The sequence below is a fragment of the Coenobita brevimanus genome, chromosome 33 (genome assembly GCF_032717465.1).
Source record: "Coenobita brevimanus isolate Jiangsu-jjx chromosome 33, ASM3271746v2, whole genome shotgun sequence".
NCBI lineage: Eukaryota > Metazoa > Arthropoda > Malacostraca > Decapoda > Coenobitidae > Coenobita > Coenobita brevimanus.
In genome coordinates this window covers 38,886,610-38,904,877 of record NC_136986.1, presented here as the reverse complement: position 1 = coordinate 38,904,877, position 18,268 = coordinate 38,886,610, and the positions used below count along the sequence as shown (strand labels likewise).

At 43.8% G+C, this 18,268-nt stretch overlaps 1 non-coding gene and 1 pseudogene across 1 annotated transcript; one reads left to right on the top strand and one right to left on the bottom strand.

Annotated features, from left to right (window-relative positions):
* Positions 1–3,796: 3,796 nt before the first annotated feature.
* Positions 3,797–3,915, bottom strand: LOC145395964 (5S ribosomal RNA). Its single transcript, XR_013896691.1, has one exon. It is a non-coding gene; the product is annotated as a 5S ribosomal RNA (ribosomal RNA).
* A 2,068-nt stretch (positions 3,916–5,983) lies between these two features.
* On the top strand, positions 5,984–6,828 carry LOC145395862 (uncharacterized; annotated as a pseudogene).
* The last annotated feature ends 11,440 nt before the right edge of the window (positions 6,829–18,268 follow it).

Sequence of the window (18,268 nt, the reverse complement as noted above, 5' to 3'; positions counted from 1 at the left end):
CAACAGAAAAAGACAATATAGTACTATGGTTCTATGGTACAACATTTACACAACACTTCTTCATGACTATCACTATAATGTAGTGTTAATCTCTTGCTATTACTTAACACTGATGATGAGGACAAGGAAATTTTACACCTAGAATAAGGGGACATAGCATCAATAACATTACCAACCAACAGTTATGATGATCAACCTTGTAAGTTAGGTGGATTTTGCCTCCATGTTTACATTAACTTTTATCTAAATTCATCTACAGTAATCCCTAGGTTATAGTGGTTTTCATTATTACTGCAAGCTGAAAATCTGCACTTCTCCCATTATTTCTGCATATTTCGGCACACTGTTATCGTGCTGACTATGATGATCCAGTTTTTGCAGGTTCTGATGGCTTTGAGGGATTCACAGATGAGGTCCTACTCAAGGAATTTATCCCAGGTGGTGGAGACTACTACCTCTCCACCCCCCACCTCAGGCCCATCTCAGGTTTCTGTATGGCACATATCTCTTCCTTATTGTGCCCTTTTCATCACTAGCTATTAATCTAACCATGTCTGTGTGTGTTTCTGGTACTTACCATAACAGGATGTATGTGGTAAGTCTAAATTGTTGAAAATGGGAAAGCTTGGGCTTGCACTCAGGGAACCTGGTACCAATTAGGAAAAATCCCATAGGTTCTGCGTACTGTACTTGTTATCTTTGCATTTCCGTTATCACACACCATGTTCAGTACCAGTTATGTGCAATAACCTTAGGATAAGTGTATTAATACAGTACAGTATTAGTCTTTGTAAGTCCCAATAAAAATACTAAAAAGTGATTAATAATGGAATATAATATTAGAAATAAAAATGTGCAGTGAAAAGGATGTAGAACTGTAGTTCCACCTTATCCTACCACTGAGCAACATGAAATATGCTGCAAAAGGATAAGAATCTGGACCAAGTTAAGGTAAATGGAATATGGTAAACCCTCCACTCACTAAATATACACTGTGTTGATCTATATTGTAACTGGCATCTCTCTACCTTGAATGCTGAGCTGTGACAGCAGCTTAACATAAACATGGTGCTAATCACAGAGATGTTACAGAACAATGTAAAACCATAGCACTGGCTTTGTCTGCCATTGAGGTAAACAAAATAGGCTACAGAAGGATGAAAATCTGGGCCAGCTTAAGGTGAAAAGGGTACAATATGGACTTTAACTGGTCACAGTAATGTAGTTCTGACTTGAATAAAGTGCCCAGGCTATGGCACACCTAATGTCTGACTTGGCTTGCATCTCTGGTTGGGGTAAAAGCAATCTTGTTGGTTTTAATGCATCAAAGACTCAGTTCCTACACCTATCAACCTATCAAAATCTTCCACAGGAGTACCCGCTAATATCTGATAATATCCAGCTCAATCCTGCATCATCTGTAAACATACTTGGGGTTTCATTCTCTCGGAATTTATCTTGGAAAGATCATATTACATCTCTTGTAAAATCTGCTTCCAGTAAGCCAACTTCATACCTTCTTTACCCCTGCACAGTTGTTGACCTTTCACACAGGTTTTATTTGCCCCTGTGTAGAGTACAACTCTCATGTGTGGGGAGGCTCCCCACATACAGCTCTTCTCAACAAGATGGAGTCAAAGGCTTTTCGTCTCATTAACTCTCCTCCTTACTGGTTCCCTTCAACCTCTATCTCATCATCACACTGTTGCATCTCTGTCTCTTTTCTATCGCTACTTCAATGGTCACTGCTCCTCTGAACTATCTGTTGCATCCCTCCACCTCTACAACGGGCAGGTAGCACCTGTCTAACAACAAACTCTCATCCCTTTTCTGTCCAACTCTCTTGTGCAAGAGTTAACTGTTACTCCCAGTCCTTCATTTCTGTGACCGGGCAACTCTGGAACTGTATCCCTCTGTCTGTATTTCCTACTTCCTATGATCTTCAGTCTTTCAAATGCATCTCAAAATGAATGGATCTTGAATTTGGCTCTCCGTTGTATTATCTCTAATTTTCTTGAAGGGAACAGTTTATGGGTCCTTGCCTTTGGTTCCTTCTTCCTTGCATTAAAAAAAAAAAAAAAAGAAAAAAAAAAGAAAAAGATTTTACCCTAATTCACAAAAAGTTTAACTCTTCAAAAGGTTTCCAACTCTATGCCTTCCCATTGGATAACCTTATATACACTTCATACGTAAAACAACAAAGTTGTTGTTGTAGTTGTTTAACCCTGGTCTATCATGCTGTAAAGACCCACTGACCCAAGTTACACAAATGTTTCTGTGAGGCCATCCTACAGGTTCAGTACAGTACAGAACACTGTGTAGGGATCCAATGCACCTTGTGGTAGACAGCACTTCACCAGGGTTGAACCATTGTCATTCCCATGGCGAGGTGCAGGGATATGTGAGAATGTCCGGCTCTTGGGTGAATGCCACAGCTGCTGTATCCAGAGTGCACAGCACCACCATGTGTGGGCTTCTTGTCAGCACCAACAAAAAAGGTAAGTAGGTACAACAATGCCTTAATTCTGGGGATTTTGGCCACTAACAAATCACCTCTATGTACTACAGTAAACTCTCAATTCTCCGACGTCACAATATCTGGCCCAATGCAATATCCAGCCAAATTATGCAATATCCGGCACTGAAATGGGATGTAACCGGCAGTTCAATGCAATATCCAGCACTGAGGTGCATCAACCAGCTCGTAAACAGTAGCCAACTGGTGCTATGTTATTGTACTGTATCTTTATTATATTTTATTTTATGCTTAATTTTCATCTTTTACTCATGGGAAAGTTTTTAGATTAGAGGTTGGAGATGGATAGTTATGCAATATCTGGCTCGACACTGAATACTGAGCCGATGGGGAGTGCTATGCATGGGTACATTGCAACATTTTGCATTTGCCAGTCCCGACGACGTACTGGTATGTCGTGCAATTGCAAGGTCCCTAATTTGCACAATTTTCAATTTTCGTGCATGATTTTTCATACGTATACACGGGACACCTTCCTCTGTTCCTCTACAAGATGCCAAGCAGGGACAATGCCTTACACCGCATAACCTCCCCCCTCCCCCCCTCACGCCATTGTCTCGGCAATTCACCTGTTATCAGTGACCTGGCCAGTAAAGACATTCAGGGCCAGAGTGATTCCCCAATCGATGACACTGTGGAGGACAAAGTTTACATAGGATTACAGGAAGAAACAGTCAGAAATAATGATCAGGTAATGTGGCAAAAGAAGGTCAGGTATGGTGATGAGTTAGTGAGTGAAACAATGCTTATAATGCCCATATTACTGTTTGAAAACCAATATACTCTTGTACTACATATAAATTCGTACCAAGTAAATAAATAAATACCCTTTATGAGTGGTGTGAAATAGTTACCCTCCCATAGAACTCGTTTTCTTTGGTGCCAGCCTGTTAGAAAACCCAATCAGGTAAGGAGGTACTGGTAACTGGATCGAGTATTTTAAACCTCAGGTGAGCGATTTCTCTATGAAATTTCGATGTTTCTCACCAAAAGTGGAGGTTTTAGCAAAAAAATTTTTTTTGGAAAATACCTCGGGATCGGGGGGTGTCAGAGGTGCGAAATAGCTCGTGATGTGACGAGTTAACCGGCATAGGGTGTGGCCAAATTACACTGGATAATTTAGAGTTTACTCTATACTTCATTCATTCATTCATTCATTGCCAGACGCCATGTATCCCAGACAGGGTGGCCAAGGGCTTAGAGTTAATTGTTTTACAGGGAGGGGCACTAATCCTCCACCAACCCCACTTGACGTAGGGATGCCAACAGCATCTGGTGTTCCCAGGCGGTCACCCATCCAAGTACTAACCAGACCCAATGTTGCTTAACTTCGCTGATCGAACGGAAAGCGGTGTACTCAACGTGGTATGGCCGTTGGCTGATCAGCTTAAATAGCATATTTTATAGTACCTTGAAATTAAAACACCTTCATGAAAAATGCAACTGAACTAACTAAACTAAACCATATTAACCTCATCTAACCCATATTAACCTAATAATAAACCATCTCTTCCCCTTTCTATCAAGAACCTGCACAAAGAAGGTCTTGCTTGTCTGATGCAGTAATATTATACCAGCATATGCCTCTTCCAAGATGAATGGTACGGTAAGGTTGGTACACTGCAGAGTTGCTTTGAACGTGAGAAACTGATTGATTGGTATGCCGGTGGGGTGCAGTACACCAAGCTCTCTCATATCTGCTCCCGTTCAGACTTAACACTTTTTAGTACCAAATATTAAATACAGGTATTGTGTACCATACTGCACCTCTACAGTGCAACACTGTACCTAAACAGCAGTGTGTGTGAAGTTGTTATTCAACTAAATCATACATTAACCCACAATGCTGGGTGCAAACCAGGGGCATACCTAGAGATTTGGGGGCCCAGGGGGCTAGGTTCTTTGCAGGGCCCCCCTCCTTGAGGGGAGGCCCCGCATAGAACCTGCCAGCCCCCCTCATTCTCAAAACTTATCTAATATCTCAGCCGGGAGGATAAATATATGTTTTTAAATATTTATAAAAAAGCTTATAAATTTTTAGGACTTTGGGGGGCCCCCTCCAAAATTGGGGGCCCGGGGGGCAGTTTCAAACAGCCTCCCCCACCCCCCCTTAGGTACGCCACTGGTGGAAACCATATAACCAACCCGTATGTGCTCCCTACATGTCAACAAGTGGGCTGGCTGAGGTTTAACACAGAATGACAGAAATATGAGATTTAAAGCCACCATCTGCTCGTTAAAGGAATTCCCAGACCTTTAATGAAAATGTAAACAAATACTTTTTAGCTTTCAAAATACCATTATTATCATACATATTCACATTTTCCTGGGTTTATTAATTTTCTCTGCCTTACCTCTTACAGGACCATATTCAAGGCTTAAAAAACTAATGGATGGCAGTAATAATGGGTGATTTACTACTGCACCAATCTACATGTCTTAAAGGGACATCTTGGTCTGCCGGGAACATACATTCCCGTATATTCTACTTACAGCTAATAAATAAAAACAAAATTAACTAGCTATACACTTAGTAATGACACCAGACTCTAATAAATACACAGTTATGAAAACTGCTATAGTAAAATAGAGCAACACTGTAACTAATGAATATTTTCTCGCACCCACCTTAGCTATCTCAAACCGACTTCTCCAGCCTCACATAATCCTCTAGTTAGAGTCTACTGTAGTGACTCCACACACGGAACATTAGTTTCTGTTGAAGAATTTTAGGCAGATAATTTCGTGCATATATAATAAACTTTTCGATAATAATTTTATGTGCAAAAAGAGACAGAGGTAAGTAAAGAGAGTAAAGGATTGGTGGAGGAAAGTAAATAAGGGAGGAGAGGGAAGGAGGAAAGGGAGGCGGGATGGAGTCGTGGCGGTATAAGGTCTCTAGTGGTGGTGAGAGTTAAGGTGGGTAAAGGAAAGGGATGGGAGCAGGGGTGAAGAAACCGACAACAGTGGAAGGAAGCAATGGAAGGAGGGAGGAAAAGTAGGTAAAGAAGAAGAAAAGGAGGCGGGGGGGGGGGAGAAGGAAGGGAAAGGAAACGAAGAAGGGTATGGTGGGGAAGGGAGGTAAGGTTGGTGAACTGAAGGAGGGGGAAGGGAGGAGGAATGGAGAAAGAGAGGAAAGACGGATATGAAGGAAGAACATTGAAATAATATTGAGTTTGTGGAGCAGCTATATAAAATAAGCTAAAACACAAGACTTGGATCAAAACTGTATGATATGGAAACCTGGCCTATTGTATATTAGAGGGTTGGAACTTCAGCCTGTAGTCCACAGGGTTCACATAACCGATGAACCTTGTGCTAAAGTTACTACTACTACTACTGCTACTACTACCGCGACTACTACTATTACTACAGATCAGAGCCCTGTGGGTGCTCCTGCTGCCGACTCAATTGTGCCTTTAAGGGGTAACTAGAGGCACGAAAATCATGGAGGATTTGCTATTACTGAAGTGGAATGATCGCTGAACCACCTTCATATACATCTTAGAGGTTCTCAGGGTCATGCAAACCTACACTGATGTGCTGCTGGCATGCGGTGGCAAGTACTACAGTGTGCACTTTGGTGTTTTCAACATGTACACTTATAATAATTACTTCTGTGCCATGTTTGACAAGACAGCTTGTAAGAGTCCTGTTACAGTGTTGAAAGACATGAAAAGTGAGGACCTAGAAGCTCTGTTATGTACTATAGTGAAGTGAATGTTAAACAAAGTGACAGCCTCTTTGATAAAGGCAGCAGAAAAGTTAAGAATCAAAGGCCTTGCAGTACTTGATGATGAACCTCCTAATAGGAGCTCTAGAAATGCTCAGCAAAAGAATGAGTTAAGTAGAAGAGACGCTGGTAGTCCATCAAGTCAGAGAAAAAGAAGAGATGAAGGTGAAGACGGACGGGAAGACCAAATAGATCAAAGAGTCCCGTTAACCAGCAATTAAGTCCTTTCCCCCATTATACATCTCGGGAGTCCACTTCAACATAAGACTGTGCCAGCCATACCCATTCATCACCTGTGGAGCCTTCTCAAACCTTTCATGCCTCATCATAGCTCTTGTCTTAGCCCTCAGTATTTCAACATTCCAGTCAATACAGGTCTGATGAGACTCCTTCCTTTGTTAGAGTTGAAATGGAAGAGGATCATGCAACAGATATGCAAGACGCTTATGAATTAAATACAGATGGGTATAAGGAAGAAGGGAATGAGTCTGGAAGCGGAATGAATAATATTTTGCCTAAGTTCCTACAATCAGTTGCATTTGGTGTATTGTCCAGTTAACTCGATTGAATAAAGACAGAATTAGCCCTTCTGCAATCCACTATCCCTCTTTCCGAGGAAGAGGGGCCACCAGGTTTGGTGCCACCACGTGAAGGTATCCCTTTTCTACACCTACCTCGTTCAAACACGATAAAACAGAATCCTGTTTCACTTTTACTTCGTAACAAGTACACATAAGGCAGCTCGATAGTACACAAGACATTTAAATATTTACCTTAGCTTTTATCATTCTTTTTCTGTGCCTGCCCTCCTCTCTTCCTATTTCTCCTATCTTTCCTGTCACTTATTCCTTTTCTTTCCTTTACAGGTGGCTTTACATTGAGTGACAAGCCAAATGGTTTCCTGTAAGCCAAGAAACCATTTACAACGCTGGGTGGTAACCATATAACCAAACCATACGTGCTCCCTACGTGTCAACAAGTGGGTTGGTGGAGGGTTGGTGCCCTTCCCTGTAAAACAACTAACTCAGTGTCAAATGGTCACCCTTTGCGGGATTATGGTGTCTGGCAATAGATAGATAGATAGACTACGTTACTGATACTTGGCTGAGGCCGAGTGGCACAGAGGACAAGACAAATCATCATCATATTATTTATTTTTATTTTATTTTTTTTGCTGTATAAGTGTTTTGTCTTGAGACCAAGCAACGTGTCCTTACAGAGATAGTGTGATCAATGTTAGACCATTGAAAACACCACATTAACATACCAGCTACAAAAGAGAGATCATATACACCACGAAATGATCAGAAACACCACCACATGTTTATAAAAACCACCACATAGTCATAGATAAAACTACAGGGTCATGGTCATAAATACCACTACACGGTCATAAGCACCACAACATGCACTACCACACGGTTATAACCACCACCTCATAGTCATAAAACATCACCACATGACATGGTCAAAAACACCACCTAGTCATGGTCATATACACCCCCTTTTGGTTATAAACATCACATAAGCCATATACATCATTGTTTGGTCATAAACACCACCATATGAAACATTACCACAAGATCATAGTCATAATCACCACTTCGTGGTCATGAGCAGCACGGCATGGTCATAAATACCACCAAACTGCTCTAAACACGATAAATAGTGTTGGTCATAAGCATCACTAGATGGTCATAAACCACACCTCATGGCACTTAGACACCACCACAATTTCACAAACACCACTGAGTGGTCATGAACACCATTAAATGGTCATGATCACTGCCATATGATCATAACTACCACCACAAGATCATGGACATCACCACCTGGCACTTAACGCTACTACAGTACATGGTCATAGTACCAAATGATCATGAAGCATCACCACACGCCTCCATATTCTCATCAAACAGCACCTCAAAGTTATAATCCAATTATCACCTGCTTCTTCGTTATCATAAACATCACAACATGAGAGTAAAGCAGCACCTCTCAGGCACATCAGATCCAACACACGTTTGTTCATATACTCTTTTGTTTTTGTCATATCTCCTTGTTAAGAAACACAAACCAAGGTGCATTCTTTCAGTTTATTGACGTACCAGTAGTTATTATTGTTTGGTTCACATAATTCAGTAGAAGAAACAAATATGTCAGTGCAAGACAAGAAGCTCTCACCTTTGAACGTGGAGAGCGACTGGCACTTGAAGTTGTGAAATTATAAATAAATGGTGAAAATGGTAGGACAGAAACACACACACACACACACACACACATATATATATATATATATATATATATATATATATATATATATATATATAAATATATATAGAGAGAGAGAGAGAGAGAGAGAGAGAGAGAGAGAGATAGCATCATCATCATCATCAGCCGTTTGGGTGTCCACTGCAGGACCGGCCTATCCTGACCGAAGTGGGGACGATACAACCTATGTATCTCTATCAAGTGGCTCAGGCTGTCTGGTAGAGATTGTAGAGTGAGAAGTGTTTGTAAGTGTTACTGTAATGTTGGAGTGGCTTTGGATATGTGTGTGTAGTCCGTGAACCAAGTGTAATCGGCCCGTGTAAGCCGACTGGGTGCAAGTATACTTTATAGTACGCGACACTGGTTCAACCACAGCACCCCTTGTGTCCGCCAAAGCAGTACATGGCGGGAAGAACGCTCCCAAAGTTTATTACTCTGGCGGGGCGTGAACCCTTGTTCTCCCGTGTACGAAAACGCACACTCTACCACTGTACCACAGAAGCTCCATATATATATATATATATATATATATATATATATATATATATATATATATATATATATATATATATATATATATATATCTATACGCTAGGAATGAAAACTAACTTTTTGATATTTTGATATTCAGGCTTTAATAAACAGGGTGCTGTCCATCCTAGAATATAAGACTTCTTGGTATCTTTAATTTCCTCTCGAAACGACCAGATCAGAGAGAGAGAGAGAGAGAGAGAGAGAGAGAGAGAGAGAGAGAGACAGAGAGAGAGAGACTCAGGAGGGTTAGTAGGCGACAGAGAGAGAGGGAAAGAAACAGCCATTACGTTGGTACAGAGAAAAATGAGCTTTGAAGGCTGGGGCAGAGAGAATTTGAATATATAGAATATAAACTGGCTTTCATCTTCATCAAAACACACACACACACACACACACACACACACACACACACACACACACACACACACACACACACTTTTTCCAGGAGGAAGGTGGTAAAATGCGTGAGCTGCAGCATAGTGCCCCCAGAAACTCCCCGACACCCCCACCAGGACCCCACGGAGGAGCCACAGCTGAACCGCAAGACGCAGTGCGACAACAGCACAAGTCAGCCAGGGCTGTGTGCCCCTATGACACGCAGCTGCCTCACCGTCGCCCTAGCAGACATAGGATACTACCTTCGGGGAGAGGTACTGTTGGATCAGATCGGGGTGGACCTGTCTATCCAGCTCCAAACAGCGCCCCTCAGGAGTTGGCCTGTAGCCACTCCTGCCTTCAACAGGAGTGTGCCTGTAGCCTCTCTGAAGGTGTCTCCCTCTTTGGGACAGCCGGTAGCCGCCCTCCCCTCGTAAGGGAATCAGTGAATCACCGACCTGAGGGTAACCAGGAGACGGCCAGTAGCCGCTCTTGCCTTTGTCAAAAGGTGTTCTTCCAGGGATGGCCTGCAGCCGCCCTACACCTCCTCCTGCAGGAGTCGGCCTGTAGCCGCTCCTCCCCCTGGCAGAAGGAGACGGCCTGTAGTCGCTCCCACCTTCATCAGATGGCTGGTAGCCCCCCCGACGATGTTGCCACCGAGTCGGCCTGTAGCCGCTCCTCCCTCCGGCAGGAGACGGCCTGTAGTTGCTCCCACCTTCGGCAGATGGCTGGTAGCCACTCTGAAGGTGTTGCCCCCGAGTTGGCCTGTAGCCACTCCTCCCTCAGGCAGAAGGAGACGGCCTGTAGTCGCTCCCGCCTTCGTCAGACGGCCGGTAGCTGCTCTGAAGGTGTTGCCCCCTAGTCGGCCTGTAGCCACTCCTCCCTCCAGCAGGAGATGGCCTGTAGTCGCTCCCGCCTTTGTCAGATGGCAGGTAGCCGCTCCGAAGGTGCTGCCCCCGAGTCGGCCAGTAGCCGCTCCCCCCCCCTGGCAGAAGGAGACAGCATGTAGTCGCTCCTGCCTTCGTCAGACGGCTGATAGCCACTCCGAAGGTGCTGCCCCCGAGTCGGCCCGCAGCCGCTCCCCCTTCCTCCTGCAGGAGACAGCCTGGAGCCGCTCCCATCTTTGTCAGACGGCCGGTAGCCGCTCTGAAGGTGCCCAGAGGCATGCTGATTCCCCCACTCAGGCCACGGCCAGTAGCCGGGCCTTGGCGCCTCATAGCCGTGCCCTTGGGGAGCCACATCCAGTAGCTGGGCCCCACGGCCAGAGACAGGCGAGAGCAATACTGCAGCCCCAGCGTGAGACAAGGACCCGGACTCCCGATGCAGGGGACGTAGGAGGATTCCAGAGAGGCCCTAATGCCTCCCCTGGCCTCTGTTCCCTACACTTGGCCCTGGAGAAGACCCACCTAACGGACCCTGATTCAGGTTGGTGCCGCAGTCCCTCCCTGACGGCACCCCTTGACTCTGGGGGCTGCAGCCCTAGAGTACTCCAGGCCCTCCCCAGGACGCCTGGTCGAGACCTCCCTACGCCCCGACGGAGGAAGACATCCACCTCCGGCCAAGACCTGAGCCAGAGATTTCTGGACCTGTTTGGCCCCAGTCCTGAGGGCCACACCCCTATACCCAGCCCGGAGAATACGGGCCTCTTCGCCACCTGCAGCCCCGGACGAGAGAAGACGCCCCTGCGAGTCGTCCCGTGCCCTCTTGGCACGCCCTCCCCTGGCGGTGCCCCAGTTCCGGCAGAATTGTCACCAGTGTGTCTCCCCGCCGCCCCCACCGTATAAGTGACTTATGTTAAGTGTGATGTTGCCCCAAGTTGGTGTAACAGAGATATAGTGACATAGCGCACCCCGAATAACAGGTCAAGTGTTCACGAGAAGATACAGGGGGAATAAGTGATACCACGGGGCGGACTAATAATGAGTGCAGAGTCTTAAGTGCTGGTGAATCAGACTCACGGAGTGACGCCCTTGTATGAAATCAGTAAGACGCTCAACCCGAGAGATTCACATTAGTAAACTATCCAAATGTCCCTTGCTACTAGAAAATAGTGAAGAGAAAGTGTTAATAATACCCTCCCGCTCATATTATCATAAACACAACGAGACTCTCAGTGCCTTACACCCTCCCTAGTAAATCTCCTCTCGGCATTCGACGCGTATGTGAAAACCTGGACTAGTGATATAATAAATTACCAAAACCCCCTTGCTACCAGAAAATACCAAGTCAAACTCTTTAACATCAATTCCCACTCGATACTACTATAACTATAATCGGAACCTCAGCGCGTCACCCCTCCCCCCCCTTGTGAAACTCACCCTCGGCTCCCCTACGTGCACCGCGACCCTGTGTTCTAAGTAAACCTGTACACTAAACCTAGAGCGTTAGCATCAGTGTCTGTGAAGCTAGTATCCTGTGAGATACTGATTATCTAGTTAAGGTTTTATTATCCACCAAATATTGTGTTGTACTATCTGCTGTTTTGTCCTGTGTCTGACTGAAGGAATACACGTGTAAAGGTTATTGCCTGGAGTTTTTGTGTCCTGAGTCTCTCTTATTTGCACTAAGTCCCGGTCTCGAAAGAGGACCCCGCTACACGTTAGGTGTTCTAGGACAGAGGAGTCGGGCCTTTTTCACCTAGCATTACATATAAATAAATAAATATATATATATATATATATATATATATATATATATATATATATATATATATATATATATATATATATATATCAGCCATTTGGGTGTCCACTGCAGGACCGGCCTATCCTGACCGAAGTGGGGACGATACAACCTATGTATCTCTATCAAGTGGCTCAGGCTGTCTGGTAGAGATTGTAGAGTGAGAAGTGTTTGTAAGTGTTACTGTAATGTTGGAGTGGCTTTGGATATGTGTGTGTAGTCCGTGAACCAAGTGTAATCGGCCCGTGTAAGCCGACTGGGTGCAAGTATACTTTATAGTACGCGACACTGGTTCAACCACAGCACCCCTTGTGTCCGCCAAAGCAGTACATGGCGGGAAGAACGCTCCCAAAGTTTATTACTCTGGCGGGGCGTGAACCCTTGTTCTCCCGTGTACGAAAACGCACACTCTACCACTGTATATATATATATATATATATATATATATATATATATATATATATATATATATATATATATATATACACTAGGAATGAAAACTAACTTTTTGATATTTTGATATTCAGGCTTTAATAAACAGGGTGCTGTCCATCCTAGAATATAAGACTTCTTGGTATCTTTAATTTCCTCTCGAAACGACCAGATCAGAGAGAGAGAGAGAGAGAGAGAGAGAGAGAGAGAGAGAGAGAGACTCAGAAGGGTTAGTAGGTGACAGAGAGAGAGGGAAAGAAACAGCCATTACGTTGATAGATACAGAGAAAAATGAGCTTTGAAGGCTGGGGCGAAGATAAACTGGCAGTTCATCTTTATCAAAACACACACACACACACACACACACACACACACACACACACACACACACACACACACACACACACACACACTTCTTCAGGCCACTTTATTAATTTTATTCTCTGCTTCCTCACACCCCTCTTGGATATTGCTCACGCCCCCCAGCATGAAAACCATTGATCAAAAGGCTTCCTCCTCATCCTAACTTCATCACCTCAAAGGGATCTAGTGATCACTCAGAAGGATCTAGTGAACACTCAGAAGGATCTAGTGAACACTCAGAAGGATCTAGTCAACACTCAGAAGGATCTAGTCAACACTCAGAAGGATCTAGTCAACACTCAGAAGGATCTAGTCAACACTCAGAAGGATCTAGTCAACACTCAGAAGGATCTAGTCAACACTCAGAAGGATCTAGTCAACACAGTGCATCTTCCATTAGAGCCTTTGTCAAGTCACAGAGGGGGAAAAGATTTGCGCGGTTGGAATATATGGTCTTGCCTCATAACCAGGACCCCCAGCCTTACACTGCCTCTCTCCAGGATAACCTCACTTACTGTGTCTCATAATACGATACTTATTAACTTGATGAGACTCAGAACTCATGTGAAGTATAACGGGAATGTAGTATGTGTTATGTAGCCTACAGGGAGTAACTCAATACCTGTATGTTCTGAGCCTCATACAACCATGTGCTTTAACTCTGTATTTTGTAGCAAGACTGAGAAGAATTCAAGTGCTTGGAGGCAGTAAATGTAGCCTATAATATTCATGATTAAATTCATGATAGTTCAGCGGAAAAAAAAAGTACTTATCAGTTTTCAGCAGAAAGGGAAGGGTTTTTATACAATGATTAATTTGCACAGCAGCATAAAAAGATTTACAAAACTACTACTACTACTACTAGCACTACTACTGCTGCTGCTACTACTACCACTACTACTATTACTACTACTACAACAACTACTACTACTATTTCTACTACTACTACCGCTACTACTACTATTGCTGCCTCTGCTGCTACTGCTATACTATCTATCTATCTATTTATTGCCAGACACCTCAATCCCGTTTGGGGTGGCCACAAACAAATCGCCTCCAAGTCGCCCTGTCCCCTGCCATTTCACTGACCTGCTCCCAACTCCACCCCCCTCTCTCATATACCTCTCCACCCCATCCCTCCATCTCATTCTCGGCCTCCCCCTCCCTCTTCCCCCCTCCACCTCACTCACATACACTCTCTTCGTCAGTCTTTCACCCTCCATCCTCTCCACATGGCCAAACCACCTCAGTGTGTTCCTCATAACGCTTCCTATTACATCCACATCCACACCACAACGCTCCTTTATATCCTCATTCGTCAGCCTGTCTCTCCATGTGACTCCACAGGCTCCTCTTAAATAACTCATTTCCACTGCTCTCACTCTTGACTTGTGTCCTTCCAACAACGTCCAAGCTTCACTTCCATACGTTAGAGTTGGTATCACAATACTGTCATGTAGCAACTTTTTCACTTCCCTGTTTCATATCACTGCTTTCAAAGAACCAGCAACCTTTCTTCCCTGCTGTACCCTTTCAAGCACTTCACCCTCCAAACCTCCATCCTTACTCATTACACTACTCAAGTACTTAAACGTACTCACATTTTCCAATTCCTCACCATCTAACCTCGCTGTACATTCACTGACTTCACCTCTCTCAAAGACCATCACTTTACTCTTCCCTACATTCACCTTTAGATTCCGTTTCTTACACACTCTCCCAAACTCATCCACCAAGCCTTGCACCTCCCCTTCGTCTTCACTCAACAACACAGTATCATCTGCAAACAACAGTACAGGGAGTTTCCAAACACTATCCTCTCTCACCAGGGCCACTCCAACATCCACTACCCTACCTCGTACCTTTTTTTATTGCCCCATCCATGTACAGATTGAACAACCATGGAGACATGACACATCCCTGTTTCAAACCAACTTTCAAAGAGAAAAATTCACTTAGTTCACCATCCACACGCACTGCAGCCTTAGCACCATCGTACATACTCTTCATAGCATTCAACAACTTCCCATCTACTCCATATATTCTTAACACTTTCCACAATCCTTGTCTATCCACCCTGTCATATGCTTTTTCCAAATCCATGAAAGCCGCATACAACTTCTTTCCCTTCTCTAGAAACTTTTCCACTAAATATCTAAGAATGAATATCTGATCTACACAACCTCTTCCCTTCCTAAAGCCTCCCTGTTCTTCTCCAACTAATTTCTCTGTTCTTTCTCTAACTCTGTCAATAAGTATCTTACCATACACTTTTCCTATTGTACTAAGAAGACAAATGCCCCTATGATTACCACACACTTCTTTTTCCCCTTTTCCTTTGTACAAGGGAATAATTATACCTGACTTCCAATCCTCCGGGACTCTACCTCCTCCCAGGCCAATCTGCACATCTTCCACATCCATTCTACTACTATCTCTCCCCCATGCTTCAGCATTTCACCACACACTCCATCAATTCCTGGGGCTTTCCCCGATTTACCTTTCTTCATTGCTTCCACAACTTCTATCCTACTGATTTCTTCCTGTCTTCTCACCTCCCTCCTTCTCCCAGCCATTCCCCAGCCACTTATACTCGCATTACTTCCATCCTTTATGTTCAACAATTCCTTAAAGTGTTCTCTCCATCTGCTCACTTTTTCTCCCTTCTCCACTAGTAATCTACCAATTTTATCTTTCACTCCCCTGCTAACTTCACTTCCACCCTGTCTTACTCTTTTCACCTCTTTCCAGAACATTTTCTTACAGTCCCTCCACTTTACACTCAAATTCCTTCCAAATTCCTCATCCACTCTCTTCTTACTCTCTCTTACTAATCTTTTCACCTCTCTCTTTCTTTCTACATATAACTCTCTCTTCCACCTCTCAACTTCTTCCACGCCCCTATTTCTCATCCATTCATTGTATGCTTTCTTCTTTTGTGCCACAGCCTGTTTCACCTCTTCAGTCCACCACGCTGTTCCTTGCACCCCCCTCTGTCTTCTCTTCCTTCCACACACCACATCACATGCTGCACATATTTCTTCTGTAAATATCCTACACACACCTTCCACGTCTTCCATCTGCTCCAATTCATATTTGCCCAATCGTTCCTCCACTTCACTCTTATACTCTGTCTTTTTCTCATCCTCTTGTAACCTTTCCACTCTCCTTGCAACTACTCCTTCCTCTCGTCTTTCCCTTCTTCTATTTCTCCATCTTACTTGAATTCTAATTCTGGCCACCACCAAGTAGTGGTCAGAAAGTCCACTCCCCCAACCTCTATAAACTCTTGCATCCATTACACATCTTCGCATCCTTTCATCCACACACACATAATCAATCATTGCCTTCCTTTCATTCAGTTCACCACCCACCCTTCTCATCACTCGCCATGTATACCTGTGGATCATTTTATGCCTGAAGAAGGTATTGGCTATCACCAACCCCCTCCCAGCACAAATGTCCACTAACGCACTCCCATTTTCATCTATCTCAGCAGGCACACCCCACTCACCAACTATTCCATCCACCTTCACATTCCCAACTTTACCATTCATATCACCAATCAAAAACACTCTCTCATTCCTTCCAAACTTTTCCCTGCACACTTCTACATTTGTCCAGAACTCTTCTCTCACTCTTCTAGCACGATCTTGCGTTGGCGCATACACACACACAATCGCCCACATTTGTATCCCAACTTTCAACTTTACCCACACAATCCTTGACCCAACTGATCCATACTGTCTTATGCTCCTCTTCCATCTTTTACTCACAACTAAACATACTCCTTCCTTTGCCCTCTCATTCTCACCTACTCCTGCACATATACCCCATCCATACTCCCATTCTCTCACACTTTCTCCTCTCCATTTTGTTTCAGTTATTCCACATACATCCACTTTCGCACCCTCAAGCACCTGGACAATCTCTCTCTCTTTCACCTCATCATTCGCTCCCCTTACATTCCACGTTCCGATAACCATGTCCTTTGTCCGGTCCTTGGTCGTCATCGTTTGGTCAGTCCTTGTCCGAGACTTATTGTTTACTTTTTTAGTTAGTTGTTTTCCGGGGAGGGGCACTAACCCTCCGCCAACCCTTTTAGTCGCCTTTTACGACAAGCAGGGATACTGGGGGAGTATTCTTGAAAACCCCCCCTACCCCCAGGAGTTGTAGTATTAGTAGTAATAGTAACAGTAGTAGTAGTAGTGTCGTAGCAACAGCAGTAGCAGTAGTAGTAGTAGTAGTAGTAGAAGTATTGGTAGTAGTATAGTAGTAGTAGCAGCAGCAACAACAACAACAGCAGCAGCAGGAGTAGTAATAGTAGTAGTAGTAGTAGTAGTAGCAGCAGTGGTAGTTGTAGAACTACTTCTACAACTACCACTGCTGCTACTACTACTACTACTATTACTACTCCTGCTGCTCCTGTTGTTGTTGCTGCTGCTACTACTACTATACTACTACCAATACTTCTGCTACTACTACTACTACTACTACTACTACTACTACTATTACTACTACTACTACTGCTACTGCTGTTGCTACGACACTACTACTACTACTGTTACTATTACTACTAATACTACAACCACTACTACTAGTACTACTACTGCTACAACAACAACAACTACGAACTACCACTACTACTACTACTGGCATAGCCTTAAAAAATGAGCCAAATACACAATAATCCAAGAAGTGGCATTCACTATCCCTTTCCTCTAACTTGGTCTGAAATTGCCATCCATCCGTCTTCAATGCTGATATGTAACAGTTGATTAACACTGTAAGATGCTAGTCACGAAGAAGTGTTAAGGAATGCATATACAGCCGTAGTATTGTCGAATACTGCCACTAATCTGCATGAATTAAGCCGCAAAAAGACGAAAATTTGGGCCAAGATAAGGTGGAAAGAGTATAACACGTATGTTGTTGAGTTGTTGGGGGGGGTGACCATCCACTCATTCGATGCAGTGTTGCCTTTGGGTGACTTAGTACTGATCAAGTGACAAGCCAAATGGTTTAACACAGGAAGTCGTTTACTATGATGGGTGGTAACCAAACAGTAGTAGTAGTAGCAGCAGCAGCAGTAGTAGTAGTACTAGTAAAAGCAATATCGATAGTAGCAGTACTAGTAGTGTGAGAAGAAGAAACAATATCTATAGTAGCAGCAGTCGTATTAATAGTATGCTGGTAGCAGGAGTAGTAGTAGCATTAGTGTCGATGATAGTAGTAGTAGTAGTAGTAGTGTAATGCTGGGTGTTTTAGGGTCGGCTTCCCGTCCCTCTAACGCCTAGTGTGAGCTGGGTTTTCTTTCTAGACCGGAACTTAGACAAATAAGG